Here is a 23,468-nt window from a genome sequence, read left to right on the forward strand (position 1 = left end):
CATTAAGAAAAACATAATAATTTATATTTTTCATTTCTAATAGAAATAAAAATCAAACTTGAAAATTTAAAGCAATAAACTATATATGTATGTATTACATGTATATATAACAAAATTATCATTTTTGATACGATATTTAATAAATACATACCGATTTTTGTTCTTAGATATGTCAATAATGATGATTATAATAAGATTAATTCTCTCTTTTTTTTTTATACAAAAAGTAGATTTTGAATTTATTTTTTTCTTATATTTTTTAATAAAATCAAATTTAAAAAGTTTTAACATTTTTTAAATTTTGAAAACAATTTTATCTAGAAATATTTAATATTTTTCATAAGAAAATAATAGAGCACTGGAAACTGAATTCCAAATTAGTTTTTTTCTGTTGAAATATTATTTTATAATTTAAAATTTTGCTCTATTTTGTACATTTAAAAAAACAAAAGAATATTGAAATTAAATATTGATTTTATTTCTTTAAAATAATATTGTATTATAAAAAAATTTCTTCGTATATAATTCAATATAGTTTATATATTTATCAAGGTTCATTAAAAGTAAAAGAAATTTTAAATTTTTATTTGAATTTTTTTTAATGAAACATTTATTATATATATATTAATTTTTATAATGAAAAGCATTAATGGATATGCAGTTTTTAATTAAAGTAATTTTCATTAGAGTAGTATACTTTAAGGAGATGTAAAATATTTAGTTTTTATTTTACTTTGTTGTGAAAAATACTTCTAAATAAAAGAATTTTATCTAAAATTTTAAGAATCGTATTGAAAAAAATACTGAAATCTTTGAATATTGGTTTTAATCATATAAAGAGATTTTTCGAAAAAAAATTCTTACATACTTATATACAGATATTCAATAAAATTATTCAGAATTTTCGAATAAAATAAATTTCTTTGTAATGAAGATTTTGAATGCTTTTACTAAATATGGGAATTTATACAATGGAAATTTAATATTTAATATTTTATAAGAAAATTTTTGAAAGTTATGAAATATGATTTCTCTGTGCAACTTTGTATTCATGTTCATGAATTATATTTGTCATATTATCAATTTGTAATCATAAAATGCATTTTTAGCAATTTTTTGATTTACTATTTATTCATTCCATTATCTTGTATTTATGTTCTGAAATCTGCTCTGAATATACATTCGATTTCTGTCGTATGAAATTAGTTTCTTTTTGTTGAAATATTTGTTTAATGGACCATCATATTAGGTTATTTTTTGATAAACATAAAAAAAATTGAAAAAATACATTTATTTATAAAAGTTTGGAAACAAATTAATTTATAATAAATATTAATATTATAAATATTAATATTAAAAAATTAAAAAAATAAAATAGGACTAAAAAAAAAGTAATTAAAAGATTAGCGAGATAATAAATCATACATCAATAAGTAATGACATATTTTTATAAGTATATGCTTGAAAATAATATTAAATTGAAGAAATAAAATTAAAGTCTTAAGACAAAAGTTAAGAAACATTCTTCAATTAAATTTTGTTCTTCAATAACCAAACAGCCAAAAATAATTCTTCAATAATTTTGTTCGTGACTAGCAACTAAGAATATTGGATAATTTTTGGATTTGATAATTGCATCACATTTACATTGTGGTTGATTCAATTCAAATATAAAATTCAACCAATATTATTGATTGTATTTTTCTTGATATTTTATATTAATTCCATTTTATTAATAGAAGCCATAATTTTTAATTGATATCTAATGTAATGTCACAAATTCTCAATGAAAATTCATTTAGCCACTATTAAAATAAGCATGAACAATTTTAAATATTGCACAAATGGAATGCCTAAACTGATATTACTGCTTAAAGGACAATCGTAGAAACTGTATAATTGTTTATCTTATGAGCTGAATAAACGAATAGTGATACTTGTTATAACTCTTTATAGCTAACTATATGATACTAATTATATTTTGATATAAATTATTTTGATATTTTAAATATATTATATGAATTATTTTGATTTTATTTATTGATATCATCGCTGAAATCTATCTATCTTTTATATCTATTCTAACTCGATTGCCCAGACTAAGAGTCTTGGTTTTTCCTCCAATCCTTGCATTTCGTAAAAATGCACACAGAGAGGGGTTAGAGGGACCAATCATCGCGAAGAGCGGTTTCGAAGGATGGGCCCTCACGTTGCAGTGCGTAGAGATCTTTGTTTCCACACATGTTCATCACATGGCAAACGTTGTGAAGTTACCATTGCTGTGGTATCTGTTTAAACCAAGATCTGGAAAACGTTACGAAAACCATACCCGCTCATAATTTACTGCTAGACTATTGACTAGGGTATTCGAATTGTTGAAAATAAAAGCAGGATTCACTTCACAAATCTGGGCTTTAACAATCACTGACTTTCATTTGTATTTTATTTTGCAAAAATCTTTATTAATTTTGGTTATGTAAGGTTATGTTAGCTAATAAGATTTGTTTTGGAACATTATTATATTGAAATCATATCCTTTTTCTCGAAATTTGCGCTTCATTGTTTGTTTATGATTAATTTGACAACTTTATTATTAAATTTTATTGTTATTACTATTATATGAAAGTTTGATTGAAATAATTATACGATAAATATATACTTTTACAATGAATTATTTTGAAAAACATTCTTGTTTTTTTTTCATAAAAATGAAAATATTTTTCTTAATATTAAAAATAATCATATTAAAATAATGTAAAAAAATCTTTTTCGTGATATTGTTATTAAAAAATTTTTATAAATAAAGAATTTCATCAATATATTTTTAAATTATATTATTATATTCATAATAAAATTTGACATTAAAATATAAGTTATAATATAAAAAATGAAGAAATTAATTTTGGAAATATCTAATTTCTTAATTTAATTTGTGAAAATATTTAATTTCAAAAACTTTTAGTTTTCTAATTTGAATATAGTGAAAATATCTAATTTTTAAATTTTAATTAAGTACTTAATTTAATCGACAATTGATCGACTATTCAAACAATGGAATAGTGGAAGCATATTCAAACGATATCCCAAAATTTTCGAGATATTTGGCAGATGAAGATAAATAAATATTTCGTTCCATTAAGCAAATGATTAATTTGATAATTTTTTATTTTGTTATTTAGTTTTCTCAAAAATGCACGAAAAAAATTTTTTTCTTGAAAAAATACTAATAAGACTATTTTTTTAGAATTCTGATTTATATTTTTAGAAATATTATTTCACTACAATAATGCATCATAATACAATAAATATGTTTTGATATACAACTTATATACTTAGATTACAATGTAAATACAACGTATTTAAATATAATAAATATTTTCCTGTGTTCGATCGAGTTAAATGTAATTATATCAATTGAAGTAGAGAATGATATCATAATAGCAAGTAAACGAAAAAGTTTTAATTATTGAAGAGAAATATAAAATAATTAATGATCTTGAAAGTGATAAAAGTGCAACGAAATTAGCAAGAATACATGAAATGGTTTGAGACGCAACGAAATATAATTCTACGCCGCCGCTTATAATAAAAAATTTAAGTAACTTAGTGGCTAAAAAAATATGGGATCCTTAGATGTTGAAAAGAAATCAATTTTATTTGAATATCAATTTTGTTCATTTTTATTTGAATAAATGAAGTTTAATGCAAAAGAAAATTGCTCTATTATCTAAAAATTTCACTATTCGATTATTTTTATTCCTCCAGTTCTGATACGGAAATCTCTATTGTATTCCCATACATTTCATAATATTTAAGTTAAAAATAAAGGTAACAAACAATTGTTCTCAAACAATAATTCAACAGAAATTAATAATAATATTAATTTATTATATTATTATTATATTTATACATGTAAATATTATCTGAATTTTATGCCTCGTTCGCGTTTATGTTTTCAATAGTGCGTTATATTATATGAAGTCGATAATAAATGAAATATTTATTTTAGACAATGTTATAAATGACGAGCAAAATCAATTAATTTCACCAATGTAGAATGTAACTCTTAATAAGCTCTTGAAAACATTACATCGTAATATATCGATGTTTTTAGTATGTGTTGCACACTTATTTATTTAAGTAATCTTTATTTTAAGCGTAAATTGAGCTGGAATATTTCACAACATTGATGAAAATGTGAAAATTTATGCGGTTCGAAACTATACTTCCCAAATAATAATATCAATGTTTGTTGAATTTTTTATTAAGTTTTCATACAGCGTGTTATATAAAAAGTATTCATTTCATATTTAAATATACATACATACATATATATATATATTGGAATAAAAATAAGAAAAACTATTGTATTTAAGTTTTTTTTATTACATTTCAAAAGATATGTAATAAAACAACTATTTTGTTTTAATTTGATTACTTCCAAAGTAAAAACTAAAAAATCAAGTAATGCAAATAACAATTTTTAATTTTTCTGGGATTAAAAAATAATAAGATAAAAACAGTGATAGTGATTTTACTTTTTATGCGAATTTTTTATCTCTTAAAACTTTAATATTTATTTATATATTTAATTATATTTTTTAAAAATATTTATTATTTTCAAAACACTTGAATATCATTGTAAAATTTTTAAATAAATATTTTGTATATATTCTTTAAGTTGATATATTTGAAAGATATTACTTTGGAAAATATTTATCAATTGCAAAATAATTAGCACGTAATTAAATTTATATACAGAATGATCATAACTATAATTAAATCAAATATATTTATGTTATGATATAATAATAATTTGATAACTTTTTTATTAATTAATATGTTTATATATTTAAACATAATCGTAATAATTTGAACACTTATTTTATTAAAAAATCTTTCTATAGTATAGATATAAATAGTGACTATCAACATTATTTTATATATATATCATAAAGTTTTTTAATATTTCATCTTATCATTTTTATAACTTGCTTTTTTTTTGTTCATATATCTATCATTCTATAGTGAAATATTTTTAACAATTTCTTATACTGAATTTTATTTTCTTATTTGATAAAAAAACTTCGTAAAAATTTTCAATTTTTTTAATTTAATCCAATTATAATATCATTTAAAAATAAATATGTTTAAATTTCATATTCTTCATTGAGAGTTTTCTTTCAAAGAAAATTAATATGCATAGTAATCTGGGAGGATAATAAATTTTATAGAACTATTTAATCTTTAAACTATGAATCAAATAAAAATCAAATAAAAATGATTCTTGGAAACAGATAGATTAAAAAATTAATGTTATTAATTCAAGCAATGTAATATCTATTTAAAAGTAATCGAGAAAAGTTATTTTCAAAAATTATTTTAAATTTCGATTTAAATTTAAATTTATTTTATATTTTTTATTATACTAATTTACAAAAAATATTAAAAATTTTAATAATTTACAGCAAAAAAAGGAAGAAAATCTTAAAGCTTTTAATTTTTCAAATTTTGGTAAATTTTCTATATGCAAAAATTATTAAACCTTTTAAATTACTTTTACATTTGTAAAAAATTTGCATAAAAATTTAATTAGATAATGTAGATTATATAATATAGATTAAAACTAGATGAAGATGAATAAATTTTATATAAAAATAGAAAGTATAAAAATATTTAAAAAAACACAAATCTTTTGATAGATATATTTAAAGCAAAATTTAAAAATATAAATGACAATAATGATATGTTACAAAAAATTTTTTGCAAATTCAAAAATATTTGCTCGATTAATTCGATTGGGCACTGATCTTATTTGCAGATTTAAAATTATAAAAGCTTTATCAAGTGATCATAGTATTGACATTAATAAATTTTTAAAATATTGGCAAACTATATATAAAATGTATCTGGCATTCATTATTAATATGCATAAAATTTTAATACATGAAACAAGAATAACATCGCTTGCGATTCATAATAGTTTGAGGAAGTTATTGAAGAAATGAACAAATATTTTTTTATATCAGCAAAATTTTTCTAGGAAATGTTCAAAAAATTTTGTGAACATAATAAATAAATTTTTATTACTTTTAAATTCATTAATAATTAATTATTGAAACTTTTAAAATAAAAAAAGTAAGCTATTTTTTAATGGTTGGAATTTTTAAGCTTACAATTAAAAAAATATAACAAATGAAAACTCAATAAATAAAAAAACAATCAGAAACAAATAAATCAGAATAAGAATCATGTATTAATTTCGGTTTTTTATCTTTGTTTTTTTTTCTTAAACATTTTTTTATTTTTAATTTATTATTATTTTAAATAATAAATATCATAACATTTGAAAAAACTATATTTTTTTATATTATATTATATTATACAAATATATTATATACAATACAAAATTTATCTTTTCTCTTTGTTAATTGTATCATATATTATATGATATTATGTCATTTCTGAATTAGTTGCATTAAAAATAGAAAAATTTTGATAATATTTTTTAGTTAGATATAAAGAATTATGATAGTATTAATTAAAATTATGGCACATTAATTAATTATTCAAATGATTAGATTATTATTATTATAAATCATTATTATAATGATTTTGCGAAAATATAAGTAATCGATAATCGAGAACGGAAATAATATCGTAAAATGTAAATGAAATTGAGTTTATTTATGATATTCCGTTCATATTCAATTTTATGGATGTCTCTAATTTATTTTTTCAATGTCTTTTCAAGGTTTTACTGTTTGCCAATGAAGAGAAAGGAAAGAATATTGTCATAATTTACTGATATGTGTTTTCTGAAATGTCATTCAGTGCCTTATACGATAAAAATAACTTAAATTATGAAATTAATTGTGGTATTTCATGAAAAATCATAAATTGTTATATTATTATATATAATATATTATATTATATTATTATATATATATATATTATATTATATTATATTATATTATATTATATTATATTATATTATATTATATTATATTATATTATATTATATATATTATATTATATTATATTATAATGAATCTTTACATATATGTATAATATAATTATCTTTTTATAATATAACTATTTTTCTCATTAGTTAAGAAAAAGTCATCTATATATATCTATATCTATGTATATATAAAATATAGAAAATATAATACAAGTAATGTAAGTATTACACAAATGATTTGTTGAATAAGTAAACAAGTACTAGTTTCATTTATTGAATTTTCTTAAATTGTATTTAAATATTATTGAAAGAATGAAAATTTTTTAAAAGTTTAAATTTTTTTCTTATATATGAAATAATTAATTATAATTTTTTAAAAGTTACAGAAAAAAATAGAAAAAATCAAATATAACCTTTTCTTTGAAAAATGTATCATCTTGTTAAAATCGAAAGGTAATATTTGAATATTACACAAATGTGGTGCCTAAACTATTGTTCGAAGGACAACTTACTACCATAGGACTGTATAATCATTTATAGTATAAGTTTTAAATATACAAATGGTGATACTTTAACTCTTTGCGGCTAATAATGATTCTATTTTGATGTAAACTGTGTCGTCATTGAATTCTATCTGTCTTTAATTTCTATTTCTATTCAAACTCAACTATAAGATTGTGGCGGGCCTTGATTTTTCGTCCAATCCTTGCTTTTCGTGAAAATGTACATTGAGAGGAAGTTGGAGGAACCAATCGTCGTGTTGGAAAACAATTTCAAAGGATGGAGTCGCGTCGCAGCGCGAGGAGGTCAGAATCTTTACGCTCGCTTCCATAGTAAAGTGTTAGGAAAACCATGTCCACTCATAAATTATTGTTAAGATTGGAGAACTGGAACTATTGAAAAGCCATTATCCGTCCGCTTCACAAATCTTGCCACATCTACAATTGAAAGATTTGATTATTTTACTAATAACAGAAATTGAAAGATTTGATTATTTTACTAATAACAGAAATAGTCATTATATTTGGCGATTCATTCTAATATAAATATATATCATTCCATATAATTACATTGTAATATACAATACATATACTACATGTATATACAATGGGTAATAAAAGTATTCAATCGTTTACATTTACAATCTTTGATGAACGAAATATATATGTTAAAGGAACTTGTTTAAAATAATAAGAGATATATAATAGAAGGAAAATCTCAAGATTACATCAGTAAAATTTGAAAATGATTCATCAACTTTTCCAGTACTTCTAATACATTTACTATAAACATGCACCGTTAATAGGTTACAGAAGTATTCGAACGCTTTATATAGGCAGTATTATTTAACATTAATATTTTGTTGGACCACTTTTGATGATAATAATTTGTCTCAGTCGACATTTCATACTGTACCAGTGATTTTGTAAAATTACAATTGATGGAATTCCATATTTCTATATTTTTTTCTTTAAGCATCTGCTTTGAAGATATTTGAAATTTATTTAAACTTTTGCTTATTTCATTCCATAAATTTTCGATGGAATTTATATCTGGAATTTATATCTGTAGTGGAGTATTTAATATATGAGATATATTACATAGGATCCATTCTTTCATGATTTGCGCTATATTTAGGATCGTTGTCTTGTTGAAAATAAAAGTCTTTTAACAATCCCAATTTTTGGGCACTATCTTTGAAATTGTTTTTTAAAATATCTAGATATTTGTATTTATCGAGTAATACACTATACAATAAATATTAAATTTCCTGTATCATGCAGCTTCACACCATGACTGAACCACTATGTTTTACTGTTGGGTATATATTTTTGATATCCAATTATTTGATCTTTTTCATATATAATTTCGCCCATCTAAATTAAAAATATTAAACCTAGATTCATTAGAAAATATCATTTTTTCCTAAAAAAATCATTATCTTTTGTTTTTACAAATGTTTTTACAAATGTCAATCATTTTTTTGATTTTGCTTATTAATGTATGGCTTTCTTCTTGATATTCTACCATGAAAATTATTATTTTGTAAGATTCGTCGACATAATTGGGGATGAACATCTTTGTCAAACATTTCTGATATTATATTTGAAATATATATCAGAATAGTTGCAGATATAATAGGATTTTTTTTTACTTCGCGGATAGTAACTTCAGTTAATTTTCTTGGTCGATCTGAACGAGCTTTATTTATGATGAGAGGTGTAACTGTTCCTTCGTTTCTTAATTTTTTTATTATATAAAGTATTATAAGTCGTTTTATGATTTTCCATTCTAATGCAGTCGAAGGATAATTTCTCGTTCATACTTTTCTATTTCAGACTTTTTTGTATTCATTTTGAATATTTTACTGTTAATGGAACGATAGCAACTGAATGTGAAAATGTTTTCACTTAATATCTGTGTTTATATTTCTGACTAAAATGTTTAAAAATTATCAAGAACGTATCAGTGTTCGAATACTTTTGTAACCTACTAACGGTACGTGTTCATAATAAATGTGTTATATCTACTATACAAATTGGTGAATCATTCTCAAATTTTGTTGACATAATTTTGAGATTTCTCTTTTACTATACACCTCTCATCATAAATAAAAATTCAGAAATTGAAAAATAAGAAAAATAAGAAATAAATTTATTTAAAAATCTCTACAAATTCTATATTGATTTCAAAATTACTATATTAACAAATAAAGATAATCCTAAATTTTCAACGACTTATAAATGATTGTTAATGCAATCAAATTCCACTTTATGTGTGTAAGAATTAAATAAATAAAATAAGAAAAAAAATTGTTTTGAAAATTTTACAAAAATTTTTTTTATGATCTTTAAACATTCTATAATACTACATTTTAATCATCTTTAATGACTAAATATAATACTAAATATAATACATTATATTTACATTTATATTAAGTTAATAAAAATCAAAAAATTCAAATAAGAATAAAATTCTCCAAAATCTTTCATTGAATAAAAAAAATTTTTTTAAATTTAAAGAATATTACAAATATTTGTAATCATTATTTTATAACCAATTAATTTTGATACAAAAGAATATGAAAGAAAAACATCAAATAAAAAAAACTATTTATTAATTCAAATAAAATAAAGAAATTAAAACATTTTATGTTTTATTGATTATAGATATTTTAAGAATCAAAAATATCTACAATACAAAAAGAAAAGAATAAACAACAAATAGAATGAATTTAGCTTTTGAAAGCGTAGTGAAAAGGATTTAAAATGAATTATAATATGATGGATAGATTATGAAGAAGTAAATGAAATAAGACATAATTGAGTTTGGGAGACAAAGTGACTAGAGATCGATTAATTTCAATTCAAGTAGCTCAAGAGCTATTCTAATTGATTCTCAATAATACGTAATTATCCAATTAATTGGATTCTCGTCAGTAACAACTTAATATTAGTAGATACGCGAATCTTAAATGGTTCTTCAATGATAATTAATTAGATGGAAGAACATTAATTAATTAGTTTCTGCATTCTTCTATTCAAGCTGTTTCAGAGATAATGACGTGTCACAGATGTCGAGAACAAAGTTAATATCCTTTTAATTTTCTCAATTTCTATATTTTTATTCAAGAAGCTGAATTAAAGCAAATCTTGGAACAGAAAAAAAAAAAAAAGAAAACAACTTGTTGATGCTTTCAAAGTATAGTTCAAAGATTTATAGTTTATAGTTTAGATAAAGATAGTTTAGATATATTTGATATATATATATTTTGCTTAACTTTTGATATATAAATTATTTTTTTTTCATATTTTATGAAAAATCTATAAAATTATTTCCTTTTGCAATAGAATTCTATTTGAAAATTTTATTTTTTTAAACAATGTCTTTTTTAATATACAATACAAAATTATATTAAATTTTGTAAAAATATCTTAAAAGTATTAAATATTGACAAATTAATATAATAAATCAATCAATATCGAATATTCTTGTAAATTGTATTGTATTGTAACAACATTAAATAAAAGTTAATTATAATTAGTTTTATTAAATTTGATAATATAAAAATTATATCGTGCCAATATAGCTTTAATCTTCAATTATGAATTTAAGTCGGCAGTTTTACATATTTTATATTCTTCAATAATTTCATTTTATAATTAGATCCGTTGATGCAAAACTTAACATGTATAACAGTCTATATACATCGAAAACACATTTACACAGCAAGTATTGATTTCTCGACTAGTCTCTCCCTGTCATTAAAACATATCGATTTTCGGCTTCCTCCAATGTTTAATTTGCATTTTAAATAGGCTTCTTTATTACAGAAAACAAACTGCTGAATTATGTGAAACTTATGCTAAATCGTAATAGTACGAAAGTAATTAGTACAACAGCTATCTATTAAAAGAAAGGTCAGTTCTTTTTATTTTTGCAGTTTCATAGTTTTAATTTGAATATACTGCAAAAAATAGTTATGATTACAAACAATTATGACCAAAATAGAGAATTTGACAATCTGTTGCGATCTGTCTTCTGTTATTCGATTATATATTATAAACATGGTATAATGTCATTAATATGAAATACTTATCGATATTATTATTTTATAAATTAATTCGTTTTGTTAAGTTGGCAATTGAATCGAATATTTTGGAATATTTGTCTATAACAATTATTCGATTAATAGTAAGTATAAATTTTTGTAATCGTAGATAAAATTTTTTTTAAATTATTATAATGGAAAAAAAATTTAAATTCAAAATGCAATAAGGAGAAAATTAAAGATACTAAATTAATATTAATATTAATAATAATAATGATAATAACGATAATAATAATTAATAATAATATTAGTTAATAAATTTTATCGTGGAATTTCAATCAATTACATTTTTTTTTTGTTCTTAATTATACTGTTTAATATTGTGAATATAGAGAGTTTATTTGCGATACATTATTTGAGATAACATTAATGTATTTCAAAAGACTTACTTAAATAAATTTTTATTTTACTTTTTATTTATTTTATTTTATTTCTTCTTATTTATTTTTTATTTTATTTGAAATAATTATTCAATAATAATTAGATACTTGAATAATAATGTTTTGAAGGATAAATTATACAATATATAAATATTTATATACATTATTTTATTTAATATCTACTTATTTAATGTTACAAAAATAGATATATCTCTGTAATAGAATATTTTTCTATAGAAATCGAATTTTTATTTTTTTAAACTTTTTTCATGTATAAACTTTTGACTTATATTTTTTCAATCTAAAATAGTGAACAAATTTAATTTTAATTGAATTTATAATTAAGTATATACCATTTTATTCTTAAAATAAAAATTACTAATTAATTTCAAAAATTATTAAATTTAGGATCGTCTTCATTTTTCATATTTTTCAGATTTATAAATTTATCATTAAAAAATTAATATTAGAAATTAAAATACGTCGAGTTCATATATAGATTAAAGTGACTTTCAATTTTGTTAATTAAATGCCAATATAATTTGATCGTTTAATTTTCAACATATTAGTTTTCTATTAAGATAATCAGCAATATTTAGCAAATATAAACTAAGGATAATTGTTTTTAAACATAACAAATGCAGCATTCTGCTTTAATCAGAAATTGGCTCTTTATAAAAGAATTTTCTATATATTTTAGATCAAAATATACGAATGGCGAGAATTCATATTTATTTCAAAAATATGATATAAAGATAAAAATTCATTTTTTATAAGAAATATTTAAAATATATAAAATATATAAAATATATAAAAATTTCAAAGATTTCATTGTTATTTTAAAATTTCATTATTACTTTTAATTTATATAAGGAAAATTAAACAGCTGTCTGCATTGTAATGGAAAATGGTTAAACTAAATTAATTAATTATAATATTTTGATATTTTGAAAATCGAAGATATCTAATTATATTAAATAATTGGTATTTTTTTGCTCTCATAATCCATTTCAAATGTATTTTAATTTTATAATTTTATATCTTAAAATTTTTATTTTTTAAAATATTTTTATAACACGTTTCAATACTTTGAGTGAATTTCTGTTACTTCATAATCTCTGATGAAGTGCTATTTAAATGGATTTGAAATGATTATTTGGTCATGTTGTCATACAATAATTATTTTACAATTTATTGTTTTAAATTCAAGATACACTTTATACATATAATTTCATATAAATTGATTTTTTTTAGATCGATATCTGTATAATCTTCTGAATTTGTATTGTTTTTATTTATTAAATTATATTATATATTAATATATTTTATTCAATTCTTGAATATTTCAAATTGTAAATTAAATAAATATGTAAGCTAAATTTTAAAAATATGTAAGACAATTTCTATAACTTTTGCATAAAATTAAATTGGTGTATCTTCAAACACGACTTGTAGAATTAAAAAAAAAGTTCAGGAATATCGATTGAACTCTAATAATTTTTATATTTCAAACTTTTTTTTAAAAGTGCAATTATAAAAGTGCAATTTTAAAAAAACTGTTCTGTGACTCTCTCTCTCTCTCAAAAAATTATAATAAATTGCTTTTAGTAACTCTTTTTAATTCATCGTTAGATGAAAATAACTAAATTGTTAAAAAGGAATTCTATATACTGTTTTCATGATTCGCAGCATGCTACAGAGAATTTCTTATTACTATTTTACTTATGATTTATATAATTTCGTATACTTGCACAGTTATAAATATAATGTTCAATCTTTTATTTAATGCAAGAATTGTATTTTTATTTAATATATATTTTAATAAATTGTACTTATTTAAAAATTTGATAATCAAAAGATTTAAAATAAAAATTTACATAACTATGTTATTTATATAAAAGATAGTATCTATCTAATAGAATTAATAAATTAAAAAATACAAATTTTACAATTTTTGTTTTACAAATCATTGAAAAAATAGAAAAAGATATTTTGAAAAAAATTAATAATTTTATTAAAATAAAAAAACGTAATTTCATATAACTATTTCATTCAATACATAATTTTAATTATAATCATTTATAGATACAATATTTTAATTCTATAATTAAAGTACAATCTACTATTTTATATTTCTTTTAATATAATACATCGCGAAAGAACTTATTATTCTTCTTTCAAAGAACTATAAATATAAAAAAATGTCAAAGTCAAAAAAGAAACTCATTTTTTCAAAAAAACAATCAAATTGAATGTATCTATGCTATATTTTCTATAATTTTAACTCTGATTCTCATTAAAAAAAATTGTTTACAAGAACTTATAATTATTCGTTGACCCTTGTAATTGTATATTTTGACATAAACCATTCTAATTGGACCAACTTTAAAAGTAATATATTCCAGTCATGGTTGATTCAGCAACAATCACCACCATTTTTTGTTCAAGAAAATTTACACTGTTCTGTTCCTATTTGCTTGAAATCTTTGTACACAGATCACTAGTTAAGCGAAGGATTTTCCTTCAACTTGGGAATATTGGGAACTAAGTACTAATCGCGATATTATTGATTGTGAATGTGCCCCACCAGGGAAACTATGATCTTTCCAATTTAACTGGGAAGGGATTTTCTGAGAACATTTGAAATGAGTCTAATGGTAATCACATCGTAGTCTGACCGCCGAATACTAAATAGTTTGAATACATTGTGCTCTGATTGTCGGACACGATTACCTATCATTACTTGCAAATAGAAGTTCAGTGTAAACACATCGTACTCTGATCACCGCATACAACAATTAAATAGTGAACACATTGTGCTTTGATTATCGATTACTTGCTGTAAAATTGTGAGAGACACAACTCTTTTGTAGACGTATGTACCGCACATGTAATAAATAAATCATCTTTAAAAAATATCACTTGTTACGATATTTGTCGAAGAACATTCTACAAACACCTAGCTATTAGCTTACATTCACGAAAACTATTATAACTATTATAATACTATCATTGTGACTGCGAACAGAAATTTTATTTAGCTTTATGTTTTATTATCTTTTTTATTTTTATTTATTTTTATGTAATAATAATAAAATTATCAAATAACTACATCACGATATTTAATTTTTGTCATTATGGAAATATTGAATTGTAGACTGATTTAAATTTTCAAGTTTAAAAATGTCGAATTTAAGATTTCTAATTTTATATACAAGCATTGAGCATTCAAAAATTTGTTTCTCGCATTTTTAATATTTATTATTGATATTTTATTATTTTTAAAAAATACTTTAAAAAATTTGAATTTTAAGCATTTTAATGCTTATTTCCAAGTGAATAATTTTAATATAAAAAATGAATAAAAATTATTCTTCAGATTTATTTTATCAAATAAAAATACATATGAAAATTATTTTTTTATAATATATTCATAAATAACATATTATATATAACATATTAATTAAAATAGTATGAATTCAATCAAAGAAATTTTATCCATGTGATACCACTAATATATTGTAATATACTAAATAAATTGAAATATCAGATTCTTTATTTTTTAATGAATTTTCATTTCTATTATATATGCATAATATCTAAAATAGAAATATCAAAATATTAAAAATTTAATTTTCTCATTCCAGCATAAATATTCATTAATTTTCTCATTAATTCAATTTTTTAAATAAATTTTAAATATTATATTTTTAAATTCTCAACAATAAAATACAATAAAATCTTATCTCTAATTTCTTGTATCTTGATTTCAATCATCATTTTATTTTTTCACGATCGTCGATTTCGAATTTTAAAAATAAATCCTCAATTTTTTTTTTCATTTAAACTTTACTTTTAAATCGTTAATTCACTAAGACACAGCTTGTAAGTTGGAATTCAATTCTCTATCTATATTTCTGATCTGCTTAATTATCTCAATTGTTGATAATGCTCTCAATAAGCCCGAGAAATTCAGCAAGAATTCAGTGGTAGTAGAAAATGAAACTACTTACCCGGATTATTGAAGGATGAAGGACTATTATACTTTTTTTTATTCCACGCGTATTGTACTATCTGAGATCTTTGCGGCCGCAATTTTACAACTTTGGGAAATTAAACGAGGTTGGAGGCAAAAGAATAGGATGAAAATAGGACAGCGATTACTTAGTGGATTGTAAACGAAGCGTGCGGATTTAAGAAGATGAAACCTTGGCTTATTCGGAATTGGCACCGATGAGAACAATAAGCGGCTTTCTGCATTCGTAAATATTTCGCGTATATTCTTGAAAAAACAGAAAATGAGAATAAGTGATGGGATGTGTCTGTTGAACTTTTATTTATAGGTCTTCTTTGATCTAGAATTATAGAAATATCAATTGTAATTATAAAATTACACTTATTTTTTTACATATAATATTAATATATACAGTGGGTAACGAAATTTTAGCCAGAAATATAAATATTAATACTAAGTGAGATTAATTTTACGTTTAGCTAATGTCAATCTATCATTTCATAACAATGAACATAAAAGTGTGCGGTATAATATTCAAAATGATTCCGGAAAACTGTAAAACAAAAAATATAAACAAGAAATTCTCCTTTGGCTGCATAAGGAAATTATATAATGAGATAACAAAAATTGTACAAAACAGAAGTAAATCTACGCTATATTATATCATTAAAAAATCAAAAACTGAAGAAACAATTGTAAATAAAGCTCATTCAGATCGACCAAGAAAATTAATTGAAAGAGAGGAAAAAGTTATTATTTGGGAAGTAAAAAAAAATCCTACTATATCCTATTATATCTAAGAAATTATATATCATTGATAAATTTTTTATTTTAATAATAAATTTAATATCATATGATTTATAAATAATAATTATATGTAATATAATTATAATAATTATTATATATATAATTGTATTATATAAATATATAATTCATATAATATATCTATATACCAGATATTTTAGAAAAATGACAAATTTTAACTAATAATTTCTATATTTGTGAACATAAATGAAAATAAATATACATAGAGTTGCTCAGTCTTCAAATCATTGCATTTATGATTATTAAAATATAAAATGGATTCACGTTTACAATGGTGTAACAAATGAAAAATTCAAGTCTTAAGAATCTGTAATTAAAAGAAAAAACTCGATAATGATCAAATTTACTAAAATAATCAAATTTACAACAAAAAGAGTATATTTATTGAAATCACAAAATTCTTAAACTTACGAATTATTTCTATATTAATTTAGATCATCTTCAGCATTAATTATGTCTCATAACCATTTTTTCACATTATGTGTAAGCATCTAACATTTTTTTCTATAGAATTTTTTCCATATTTCCATTATTCTTCTTTTATTTTGAATTCTTCTATTTATTTCAATCTATAAATGTTCTCCAATTGAGATAAACTTTGAGAAGGTTTAAAGTAAGAAACATGTTATAAAACATCTATTCCAAGCAGAATACTTTGAACTGTTCTGCTGAAAATAAAAATTTTTTAACAAATACAACTTATTTTAGATTTTCCTTTAAATTTTATGTTAAAATATGTTAAAAGATTATATTTATTTAAAATTTAAAGTATATTTATCTCATGAAAATTTTTCTCTTCTATTCGCTACTATACATCACCGTCTTATTATAGAGCCATCTCCGTATTTTATTATTGACAGTAAATTTGTAATTATATATTTTTCTCTCTTTCTCTCTTTATATATATATAATATACTGTATATAAACTATATATAATATAGTTCATCTGATTTAAAAAGATTGAATTTATTCTCATTTGAAAAGATGACTTTATTTTAGAAACTTCTTTACGTCCGCAATAATATGATTGTAATTATGATAGAGAATTGTTAAGTACATATATATGTCGAATGCTCTTTCGATTGAGATATATGTATATGTAAAGAAGCTAATCTGGTAACTGTTAATGTATTTCTTAAATATGAGTTGACTGTATAAACTATTACATATGCGGTACGCGTGTCTATAAGATCTCTCACAATGTCACAATATCTATTGTCATATCCGGCGATTAGACTACAACGTGGTGATTGCCATGAACCTCTATTTACCATTGAAGTTCGTGTCCTCAAAAAGTTTTTTCCTACTTGAATTAGGAGGATCTCAGTTTTTCGATGGGGCACAATAATCAATAACACCGAGGTCAATGCCTGATTCGCGACACCCCCAGTTAAAGGAAAATTCCTGTAATTACAATGATATTGATTATCATTGAGTCAGTCATGAGGTATGTCACCCTTGGAATCGAGCTTCGCTCCAGTTAGACTAAAATGTGTCAAAAATATACAATTATAAGTGTCTTAAAAATAGCAATCTTCTCAGATAATATTATCCTTTGTTTAGGTTTAATGCTCCAATGCTTTGCGCTCCAACGATGACTCTCAGGCACCACTTGGATTGATGCGGCAATTCGAATGGCAAAAATGATTTTTTTAAAATATCGCTTCACGATAAATTTCTTAACTCATTATGTATAATTTTATATTGTAGAATAATATATTATCAAATGGCTAGATTTTATCTGAAATTAGACCGTGATGGCGGATCGGATTACATCTTCGGTGTTAGTTCGAATTGGATAGTTGTAGCAATAGAAATATTACTCTCAAAGTTTTTGAATTTTGTAAATATGGAATATGGTAATGAAATTAGTTCAAGTGAAGACGAGTTTTATTTTTCGTTATTGAATGATGAAATTACTTTTATTCATAAAGAAATTAACGATAGAGAAAGTGATGAAGATAGAGATAAAGTAAGAGGTATAAAAAGACGAAAAATAAGAATAATAGATAGTGAATATAAAAGCAATAATAAAATGAAGATATCGCAGAAGATACAGAAAGTTCCGAATGGATAACATGTACAGAATCAAAAGATATACCGTGAAGAATACAATTTGTACACGGCGAAAATTCTGCAGAACCGCAAATATCTTCAAGTATAAATGAACCATTAGGTTTTTTTTTAAACTGTTTTTTACTGATGAACTTATTAATAAAATAGTACACGAAACAAATAATTATGCAATAAAAAAGTTAGAAAGGAAAGTATTATCATTGCATTGGCGATCTTGGCACGATGTGACTATCGAAGAATTTTGGAGATTTATTGGAGTTATAATAAATATGAGAACTATGCCTTTGACAAGTCCTTTTCAAATATATAAGAATATTGGTCAAAAAATTATATTAGTATATTCCTTTTTATTCATATATATTTATGAGAAATAGATTTAATCAGATTTTTTGGATGCTTTATTTGAAAATAATTTCAACGCAACATACAAATTCAACGTGTTTGCAGTTAGTAAGTTGCTTTCTCGATTATATAATCTCAAAATTTTTAAATTATTTTATATCGGGAAAGCAAATTTATGTGAATAAATCTATTATTAAATTTAAGGATCGGATATCATTATTATTATTATTACTTATAATCCGAAGAAACGAACCAAATAGAATATGAGTGTTTATACGATGGCAGATTTGAAATACTGACTATATTTGTCAGTTATATTAATATTTTACCCTATTATGGATCTTTTACAACAGAAAAATTAATAACACCAGATCTTTCGATATCAACCAGAATATCTTTACACCTTTACAGAATGTTGTTAGATAAAATTCCTGGTGTTTAAGGACACCATATATTTACAGATCGATATTACATAAGTTATACCTTAGCTGAAGAATTACATAAATTGAAGTGCCACTTAAAAGAAACACTTTCAGCAAATAGAAAGGACTTGTCAAATTAATAAAAAATCCGAAATTTAACAATAAAACCACAGTAGCATATCGCAAAAATGTTATTTTACTTCTAGCATGGAAAGATAAAAGGATTGTCACCATTTTGATAACTTGGGATAATGCAGGAATTACACACGTAAAAAGAATCTTACGAGATAGTATTGAAATTAATATAAAAAAACCTAATGTAATTATAAATTATATAAAATATATGGGAGGTGTTGATCGAGCGGATCAATATGCTTCAACATATTTTTTAAAGAAGTCATTGAAGTGATGGCGAAAACTGTTCTTTTGGGGTTTAAAAATATGCTTGACTTGCTCAACTCGTATATTTTATATAAATCTGTAAAAAAGCAGAGAAACGATTGTTTACACATTTACAATATATAAAAACTTTAGTTAATCAATTGAGATTTTCACCAGACTCGAATTACTTCCAGTATTGATGAAATTCGTTTGAATGGAAAATTACATGTTATGTAAACAGGAATTAAAAGAAATTGTACAGTTTGTTCCCAACGAAATAAAAAAGATAAAAGACATCAAACGACATACTATTATGATATTTGCCCTGACAAACGGAGAATCTTGGTAATTGTTTTATAAAATATCACATAAAACAATATAGACTTTAAATATTCAATAAATTTTATTTCTCTATATGTAAAGATATATAAAATATAAAAGTTTTAAATTTATATGAAATTAATTTTTATGTGAAATTATTTTAAGTTAGCTGTAAGAAATTCTACCGAACGCGCCGAACGTACAGGAAACCGTCTAGAGTTGCTGATTCGCCCGAGCGAAAAAGGCCCGGAGTGCGAAAGATTAATAGAGATTTGCGAGCAGTAATAAAGGAACTTCTTTGAATAAGCTGTTTATAAATCTCATGTGGACAAAGGTATTGATTTTGTATAATTTTTTTATACATATATATATAATTTTTGTGAAAGTTAATCTTTTTTTCATATCTGTTTTATTGATATTATATATTATAATTTTTCTGGCACTCTATCATGATAATAATCATATAAAATTTTTTGTGACATAATTCAGTAAATACAACTTTTCTAATTATTATCAATTATTTCAGTGAATTTTAAAATCGAAATATGTTTTTTTTTTTCATTTTTTCGCACAATAAATTTTTCCTTTCTAAATAATTTTTTCGATCATTCTGTATGAGATTTATTTGCGATATTTCCGTCATTTTTTAATTTTTATATAGAGTATAGTTGATTTGTTTCTATTCACAATTTTGCAATTTTTTATAAGATTTCCTCTCCAATTTTATTATACAATTCATAATAACAATTACTGATTTTTGATTCTTTTATAGCCATAAATTTTCATAAATTCACGAAATCATTCAATTATTCAATATAATATACTTGCGGGCATAGAATGAAATGTAATGACATTGGATGCAAATCATGAATCTATGAATTTTAAAATTTTTAATTCTGCCACATCCATAAGCGGTGTATACATTTCTTATTGTATTGTGCGCTGATACATTTTTGATAGTTTTTATACATTTTAGCTATAATATAAATATAAATATAAATATTGATACTAAGTGAAATTATTTTTACATTCAGTTGATGTCAAACTATCATTCCATTAACAGTAACATAAAAGTGTGCGGTATAATATTCAAAATGAATCCGAAAAAGTCTAAAACACAAAAGTATGAACGAGAAACTTTCCTTCAGCTGCATAAAGATGGGAAATCATATAGTGAGAGAGCAAAAATTGTAAATAGTAACGGTACATTATATGATAAAAAAATCAAAAACTAAGAAAACAATTGTGAATAAAATTTATTCAGGTCGACCAAGAAAATTAATTGAAAAAAAGGAAAAAGTTATTATTCACGAAGTAAAAAAAAAATTCTATTATATCTGCACCCACACTTTCAAGTATGATATCAGAAATGTTTGATTGAATTTTATATTAAAAAATAATTCTTACAAAAATAATTCAAATTATTTTTTTATATTATTTAATATTATTCAATATTATTTTATTTATTTATTATTTTTTTTTTTATTTTCAGTTGTCATTCGTGTCCAAGAAATGAAAACAATTTCTAATTGAAGTTGGCCAACTAGGAAGGACTAGGAAAAATTTTTTAACCTAAACAAGCAATTAAAAAAAAGGTTATTTATATATTAAAAGTTTAAATTCCTTTATTAATTTGTATTATTAAATATTAATTCGTGTAGATTTGTGTCTAAACAAATATTAAAATATTGGATGCGTTTTTAATAGTAAAAAATTTTTTTTACTATTAAACAATAATTAATTTGATGTATCTTTTTTTTTAGAATTCGGTATATAATCATAATAAAATTATAATCTAATTAATCATGTATTCCTAATATTCTTTTATAAGAAATATAAAAATGCATAAAAAATATACAATTAGTTTATTGTAAATTATTATTTTTTAAAAACACATAATTTTACAATACAAAATTTTAATCTGATTTTCAATAAAATGTTTTTAATTATTTTAAAAATTGACTTAAAATATTTTTAGCTTTATTAAACAAATGATCCATGACATGTTCCAAATATTTCAATATTTCTACTATTGTTATATTTTTCTTTTTATATTTTGTCGAACAAAATTTGTTTGCACAATTACAAATAAAAAACTATTCTGATTTCAAAAATACAGTTATAAATATAAAATTAAAAAAAAAAGATAAAAAATGGTTAATAATGGTTCCAAATTTTATATGAAAATTATTGAATTCATCATTAATATGCGTGATATGATAATATACTTGAAAATAAGTTCTCAAAATGGCAATATTCTCTTTTTCTTTTCTACAATGAAATAGATGCGCATTCCATTCCAGACATACTATATCAAATGATCGAATTCAATTTGTTTTTAGATTTAAATTGCTGCTGGTAGCCAACTACTTTTCCTTTCTCATTCGTTTCAAAATTTATTCATTCATTCGAATTGACTTTATTACTCGGAGAATTTCATAATTCGTGGCGGAATCGAAGAAGACGGAATTACATAATATATGTATAATGATTTTTTATATGCTTTGATTATTACATTTGATATATTGATAGAATTTGTGGATCGAATACAGTTTTTCAAAATAATGATATAAAAAAATTATAAAGACATATTGCAATTGTTTAGAATATTGTTAATTATTTGAGGATTTTAATGAAGATTAAAGATTAAAATATACAATAAATAACGTAAATGAAAATGTGACTGAAAGATTAATGAAAAAGTGAAGTAGTATTAGACTAATTATTAAACATAACTACATAATATATATCAATATTATATTTTGATAAATTTATAAAAAATATATTTTAAATGTAATATACAAATTCTTTATAGTATTATAATGAAATTGTGTAATTAAATTTAATATGAAATTAATAAAGAAATTTATACGATATTCCTTGCAAACATAATTACTGTTTTATTAAAAAATTGTTTCATTAAATTTTTTTGAAATCCTTTACAGTGCAGCAATATATTAGATTAAAAATAAAAAAATTATTTTTTAAGGTAAGAAAATTAAAAAAAATTTACGTAATATTTTTTGTAAATTTAATTTCTGTTATTTGTACATTATTTTATCAAATTAATTTATCAAAAAATGAGATCATTGGATGTAAACAACATCTTAAGTAATTTGAAATAAAAAAA

The 23,468-nt window shown here is 21.7% G+C and overlaps 1 long non-coding RNA gene across 2 annotated transcripts in view; it reads left to right on the top strand.

The window, feature by feature from the left end:
• Positions 1-23,230, top strand: part of LOC147658329 (uncharacterized) — a 123,226-nt gene extending 99,996 nt beyond the window's left edge. Inside the window, exons 2-3 of one of the 2 annotated variants that reach the window (XR_015290761.1) lie at positions 20,508-20,672; positions 21,831-23,230. This is a non-coding gene — a long non-coding RNA (uncharacterized LOC147658329). Of the gene's footprint in view, positions 1-20,507; positions 20,673-21,401; positions 21,588-21,830 lie in introns of those variants that run through there. The other variant, XR_015290760.1, reaches the window with a different exon arrangement.
• The last annotated feature ends 238 nt before the right edge of the window (positions 23,231-23,468 follow it).

The sequence above is a fragment of the Apis florea genome, unplaced genomic scaffold (genome assembly GCF_048593485.1).
Source record: "Apis florea isolate Af1SG1 unplaced genomic scaffold, ASM4859348v1 contig_2291_pilon, whole genome shotgun sequence".
NCBI lineage: Eukaryota > Metazoa > Arthropoda > Insecta > Hymenoptera > Apidae > Apis > Apis florea.